Source organism: Myripristis murdjan, chromosome 19 (assembly GCF_902150065.1).
Source record: "Myripristis murdjan chromosome 19, fMyrMur1.1, whole genome shotgun sequence".
Classification (NCBI taxonomy): Eukaryota; Metazoa; Chordata; class Actinopteri; order Holocentriformes; family Holocentridae; genus Myripristis; species Myripristis murdjan.
Genome location: NC_043998.1, coordinates 13362501 through 13369497, shown reverse-complemented (window position 1 = coordinate 13369497; position 6997 = coordinate 13362501).

Below are 6997 nucleotides of genomic sequence, written 5' to 3'. Positions count from 1 at the left end.
GGAAGTGGAGACCACGATGACGTCTGATACCGAGGTGGAGCATGTGGAGGATGAACGGGAGAGGACCCAGCACAGAGCCCTGAGGGACACCTTGGGACAGGGGAGTCGATGATGCTGATGAACTGTTGTCTGTTTGTGAGATATGAGATGTGACTTTAGCCAGGAGAGGGCAGTACCAGTGATGACCAGGGAGGATTCAAGGGGGGAGAAAAGACTTGAGTGTTGCCGTGAGGTCAAGGAGGATGAGTATGCTGAGGTGACCAGAGTCTGAGTAGAGGAGGAGGTCGTTGATGACTTTGAGGAGGACTGTTTCTGTGCTGTGCTGTGATTCAAACCGGCCACTGGAGATGAGGTGGGCTCTGAATTGGGCGACAACAACGCTTTCCGGTATTTTTGACAGAAGGTGGAGATTGGAGATAGGCTGGAAATTGCTCATGATATCAGAGCCAGAGTTTTTGAGGATGGGGGACGGCAGCAGCCAGTTTGAGTGTTTGGGGACTGAACCGGAGCTGAAGGAGGAGTTAATGACATCTGTGATGAGTGAGGAGATACCTGAGAGACAGTTCTTACCAAGACTGGATGAAACGGGATCCAGAACACAAGTGGGACCTTCTCAATATGTTTTAAACTCACCAATATCAGGGTCCATATATGGCAAAATCACTTCAGATGGGAGTCTGAGGTTTAATGAAAGTAAACTCATGGGTCCAGAAAATGACAAAGTTTGAAAATCCCTGACTTAGTTGACAGTGATTTCCAAAACATAAAATTTGTCATTAGACACCTACTGTTTAGTGGATTGGCAACACACGCCTGTCTGACATGATTATCTCCTCTTCATAAAAGGAAAATGATGAAATGAAATTATACGTAGGCTTGTTTTATAATTTCCTTTGGCTAATTATAAGGTTGTTGTCATTTAAACCAAGCAGGAAAGGCAAGGTTTTCAGTGATATTGAGCTTGTGATTGGGAATAAGCGACAGTTGCTGTAATAGATGATGATATTTGCTCTAAATGTATCCCACGCTCCTGAAGCATCCCTGAATTACAAAATTACCCCGGTGTGAGTCAGCCACAACTAACTGAAATGTGTGAGAAGTAACTATTAAGAAAGTTAGTGCCACTGAGACGTCACACTGTAAAAAAAAAAAATCTCCATCCTATCAAGTCATTTATTCTCACATTCAGTCTCATATTCTGTGAAGTGAAAGTGTATAAAAAACAAGTGGGATTAGCTCATCCCACTGGCAGATTTTTTTCACTTGTTTGAGGAACAACAAGAACAAGAAAAACGAGATTTTAACCCTGCATACGAGAGAAAACGACTTGTCCAAGTGGAGACGTTCTGCAGCGATGTCTTCACATGAAAGAGTGATAGAAGTTGGTACTCAATTATTTTCACTGCCGTTAGACTTATTGATTTGAGTCTGGGTTGGTGGCACATCTTTGTTTTTCCTCTCGTCAGAAAAGCCCCAACAAGCCGACTGTTAGTGATTCACAGGAAGTGAAGGGATCATCTTTTAGGATGAATCACAAACAGAGTGTGACGAGTCCTCTTTTCACAATCTTCCGACAGAATACCCCATCTGTTCCCTCCCCTCCCTCCGTCCCATCCCACACTTATCCGGTCATAATGAGGAGATGCCATTCAAAGTACTTCAAGCTGAACTTATTGCAACAGCGGTGAGGTTACAGGACAAGTCGGCTCAAAAGGGGATTAAAGTCTCAATTGCGTTTGTTGAAATCGTGTTTGTAAAAATACAGCGGCTAAATCTGGAGGAGATAGTTAGGGAACAAAGGCTGCGTCTGTGTACCAATACACTGGACAGGGTAGATGAAATTTAGCTTATAAATTGAAATGCATGCATTGTGCATAATAAAGGGAGAGGGAGGGGGGAGAGAGAGAGAGAGAGAGAGAGAGAGAGAGAGAGAGAGAGAGAGAGAGAGATGTTGTCATCACTAAAGGAGAGCGATGGAAAGATGGACAAAGGAGATGCCCCAAGGGACTATGCACTCATTCTGCATGGCTGCCTATCCGTCACCATGGAAACTGTGTGCATGAGTGTGTGTGTATGTGTGTGTACTGGCGGCCAACAGTGTGCTGGAGGGGTTGTGTGTGTGTGTGTGTGTGTGCGTGCGTTAGGAGGAGGGGGAGTAATGTGTAGGGTGCTGCACGGTGGGCCTCCCACTGTGTTAGCAAGACTACCTTGCAAACTCACTATGATCACATTCCGTGTCATTGTGTGTGCGTGTGTGTGTGTGTGTGTGTGCGTGTGTGTGTGTGTGTGTGTGTGTGTAAGAGTGAGTCCGAGGACAGAGAGATTCTATCGTTTCAAAACAGGACGTCTCGCTTGATGAGTGATCTGCTGGATAGTGTGATTGATGAAGGACGGAGTGATGAACGCTTGATGAGATGAAAGAGTGAAGAGCCATCGTCACAGAAATGGCCCAACACACACACACACACACACACAGAGTCCTTATTTATTTATTTATTTGTGAAAATATGTAGTGATGTCTATGTACACACACACACACAAACTCACATATGCATGACACACAGCAAATTTATAGAAAGTAAAGGCGTACAGATGCAGAGACACATACTGAAACTCACACACACACACACACACACACACACACACACACAAACACACACACCTCAAGCTCAAGCCGTGGAAGATGAAGGGACGATTATAGATGAAACGTTTTCTTTGAGCCGACAGAGACGTGAAGTGAATAGCACAGAGGAGGCTGTGCTGCTATCATACACATATGCATACATCCAAACACACACACACACACACACACACACATAGGGGAAGATGTAGGTGCAGACATGCAGGCTGGGTGACACGCTGGTGGTAAAGTTAGCTTTGAACGTATTGTTTTTTCTCCAATTCTCTTCCTTATTCTCTTTCTTCTTCCTGGTACTTTCTTGTTTTGTTTTTCTGTATTTCCATTGGAGAGTAATTTGTCTGCGGTCAGGAGGCAAATTTGTGCACACACACACACATGCAGACACACACGCACACACACACACACACACACACAGGTCTCCTTAGGAGAGCACCCTTGCTGTGCCAACATGTGGGAGCAGTTACAGTAAAGAAGTAGTGCCAGAACTACTCTGGGCAGGGCAAACAGCTGCCAGGGGCACACACATGCACACACACACACACACACACACACACACACACACACACACACACACACACACACACACACACACAATCCCTAATCTTGAGCGGGGCCTGCAGTGTAGCTCACACACCTTTCATGCACTGCTTTCACTGCCGCAAGAACACAGCCACAAACACACAAACAGCGTCCTTACACATACACACACACACACACACACACACACACTGTACCTAATCCAGACATAATCCTCCGCCTCTTCCTCTGCCTGCCTTTCTCATGCAAACACACACACAGAGCGCCGCGCACTGTGCTGAGTCAATGCGGGTAACAAAAGAGGAAAATATAAGCAGGATTTCCCCCGAGCGTCTTGATTTCTGTTTGCCTCTGATACACAGGAAGCGTCGCCGCACCGCCGCCGTCGCTCCTCGTCTGCCGGCTCGGCCTCCTAATCGCTCGTGATCTCTGTCTGCTGATGATGTGTCAGTCAGACGCGGCGAGCACGGCGGCTCCCAGCTGTGGTGACTGTCGCGGCAGAACATGCTGTACAGTCAGCTGTGGCATCGCTCGCCGCTCGCATACGTGTAACTCACACCGTCGCATGTCGTTACACCTGTCCCGCACGAGGGGCCGGCGCGCGATACACCGACGATACCGCCTGGGAAAGGGTCCTGACAGGTTTCCGAAAGCGCCGCAGTCGGGGTTTCATTATTTTGCACATTTTCCCGTCTTTCGCCTGAGAAAAATGAGCCAGCCGAATTTCAGATCTTTACAATTTCCACCCGTGCATCTTTTTCATTGTGCTGAAAACGGAGGGTGATCAGATCAGGTCCCCACCTCGTCCCGGGCTGGAGCTCGCACTGAAAATGTCCCAGGATCTTCCCTTTCTCCATGGATGTCTTGTGAGCTGTGGTTTTTGTCCTGCTTTTAAATGAGGGGTTATCGCTTTCAAAGCTAGGAAATGTTACGTTTTCCTTTTTTTTTTTTTTTTTTGTTGTTGTAACTGGCCACAACAAATCATATCTGTGGTCCTGGGTCAACATCCAACAAACTCACTTGATTTTCTTCAGAAACATCGACTCCGTTTACATGCACACCATATTCCGGTTCGGCTCAATATTCCGGTTAAGGTAGCTGCGCCGTGGCAACTGGAATATTCCGTTTACATGTCACTTGGCATGCCCCCGTGTTTTGGCGTATTCCACTCTCTGACGTAATGCAACACTCAGCCGCGGGGGGCAGCAGCACGCGTGGTCTGCCGGAAAAACAGACGAAGAAGTCTTCTTCCTCGTCTTCTTCTTCTTTTTCTTCTTCTTCTGTCGCTGTTTGTCGCTCCATGATATTTAAGTCTTTCATTAGCTGAAGGTGGACTGCAGTCTCCTGGCTCTTGCTGCTGTTCGCCATGCCGTTTTCCCCGCTTGCAGGTAACCATAGCAACAAAGACGCCACAGAATTCCTTGTGAGTCGAGCATGTGCAGTCGTGACTGAATATTCCGGTTCGGGGAGTTTTCCGACTAAGGTGGTTACATGCCTCAATATTATGTTTGGAACAGGCATATGCCACGGGTCTTATTCAGGATTCTCTCCAACTGGAATATGACCTTAATCGGGTTCGGTGCGTGTTTACATGACACGTGCGCAACCGGAATATTGCGAATATTCCCAATAATACAGGAATAAGGTGTGCATGTAAACGTGCTCAGTGGAGATAGGCGGTTGGTGGAGAAAAGTCCGTCATGATCGCGTTCATCGAAACCAAACCACGTCTTGTGGCTGCACTGCCTCCTGGTCTGTTTTGGGGTTTTCAGCTGTAGATGTCTCCCTGTATGGTGTTTAGCACGGTCAGGGTTAGAAAAAGCCAAGTTTCCGATGCTGTTCCAGACATCAAAAATGTTCCTTGGTCCAGCTCGGATGCGGCTGCACGAGGAACATGATGATCCAACGTCCTGCCATCTGCAGAAATGACAGGCGCCTCACCAGCAGCTGTACTTTTCTGTTTGAATGCTTTTTATTTTTTGTTCAAACAATCTTAAAGGTGTGTTAGCTCACGGGTTTTCAAACTTTTTTCATGTTTTGGACTCCTGAGTTGACTTTCCACCGCGGAAAAAGCATTTGGAGTGATTCATCTCTGGATCCTGATATAAGATGTTTTGGTTTGCATTAAATTAAAACTTAGTGTGTTTTTTTCTTGTATTGTAACAACGTCTACTAAATGAAACTATGGTAAAGATTTTACTTTGGACCCCCGGGAGCCCTCTCGTGACCCCCCCCTTTATTGGACAGCCGCGCGGTGTTTGGCTCCACGCCCTCATTACTGTCAGAGTGAAATGATGCAGCGAGGTTGCAGTGCACTCGCCTTTAATGTGGCTTACGTTGGAGGAAACATGATGAAATTTGAGGAAATGAAACCTGACTGTCTGCATTTTAACCTCGCAGATATTGTGTCATTTCACATCTGAACGAAGCCGGCAACAACGGCGGCGCAGAGTCGGAACATGAAACGCCGCGGCGCTGTTTCAGACACTTGCGCGGCTCGCGGCGCGGAGGGGCTAAATCAAGGAGCTTTAACCTAAATATCTGTGTTACATCCAGACGGATATATGATTACTAATATTTTCCTGACCCCTGCAATGTGGCTGACATCACATCCAGAGGAAAGAACAGACATGGCAGTTTGAGGTGTGTGTGTGTGTGTGTGGGTTGAGGTGTGTGTGTTTGTCAGGTGTCTCGGGTTGCTGATGGATCCATACAGGTGAAACAGAGACACAAATTTAAGCTGTCTCTCTCTCTCTCTCTATCTCTGTGAGTGAGTGTGTGTGTGTGTGTGTGTGTGTGAATGCACGAAGGGGATTTGCAGTGCCAGTTTTATATAAATATACAGTACGTATCCTTTCACCTGCTGTCACTCGGGTAGAGGCGGCCAGCAGTTGGCAATCAAGCGCCTCCACTCGTCCTTCTCTCTCTCTCTCTCTCTCTCTCTCTCTCTCTCTCTCCTCCCTCTCTCTCTTTCACACACACACGCATATAAATTCCGCCGGTGCATCTAAATATCACACACATTCCCAAACAACCTCCTATCAGGTGTCTGCGGCTCGGGTTGCTGTGTCCACTAAGACTTTACAGGATGTCTGACCTATTACGGCCAGCCAAGACTCCTCTACTATTCCAAATATCAAATACCAGAGCTGCAGCGTGGGTAATAAACAACCTAATGGTGCATGTGTGTGTGTGTGAGTGTGTGTGTGTGCAGTCTGTCTCGGCTTCATGAAAGCAGGAGGAGTTGCGGTGCGACTTAAAGCAGCGGTTTGCCTGAGATTTCGGATTGAAAAATGTTCCGAAGCGGGACGGGGCGAATTCGTCGAGTCACCCGGTGACCCTGCATGACCTTCTCCTCCTCTTCTCCTCCTCTTCTCCTCCATTTGTCTTCCTCCTACTCACTCAGGGTGTCTGAGGCAAATTTCCAATAAAGATGATATTCCCGTATCTTTATCTGAACCGTTCTCTCCTCATTTTTCCCACGCCGCCGTCTCCCTCCCCCTCCTGCAGTTTCCCTTCTTTACTTAAAGGCGAACAGCAGTGTGAATCAGAAAATATCCCAAAAAAATCCTTTGATCCCATTAGAGATAATATTTATGTTGTGTATGCATACAGACAAGTTACACATGATGACATTTATGTATTCTGATATGAGCATTTTCTAATGTTTCATGAGGAATGTGAGCGATTCCATATCAGTTACAGTTTCTTCACAGTGGATGAAGTCAGGGGTTTTTTTCTGACTCACTCAGAGGAATAAATAGTTTGAAGGTTTTGACAAATTTATCTTTTCCTTTGGTGTAAATATTTAAATGATCG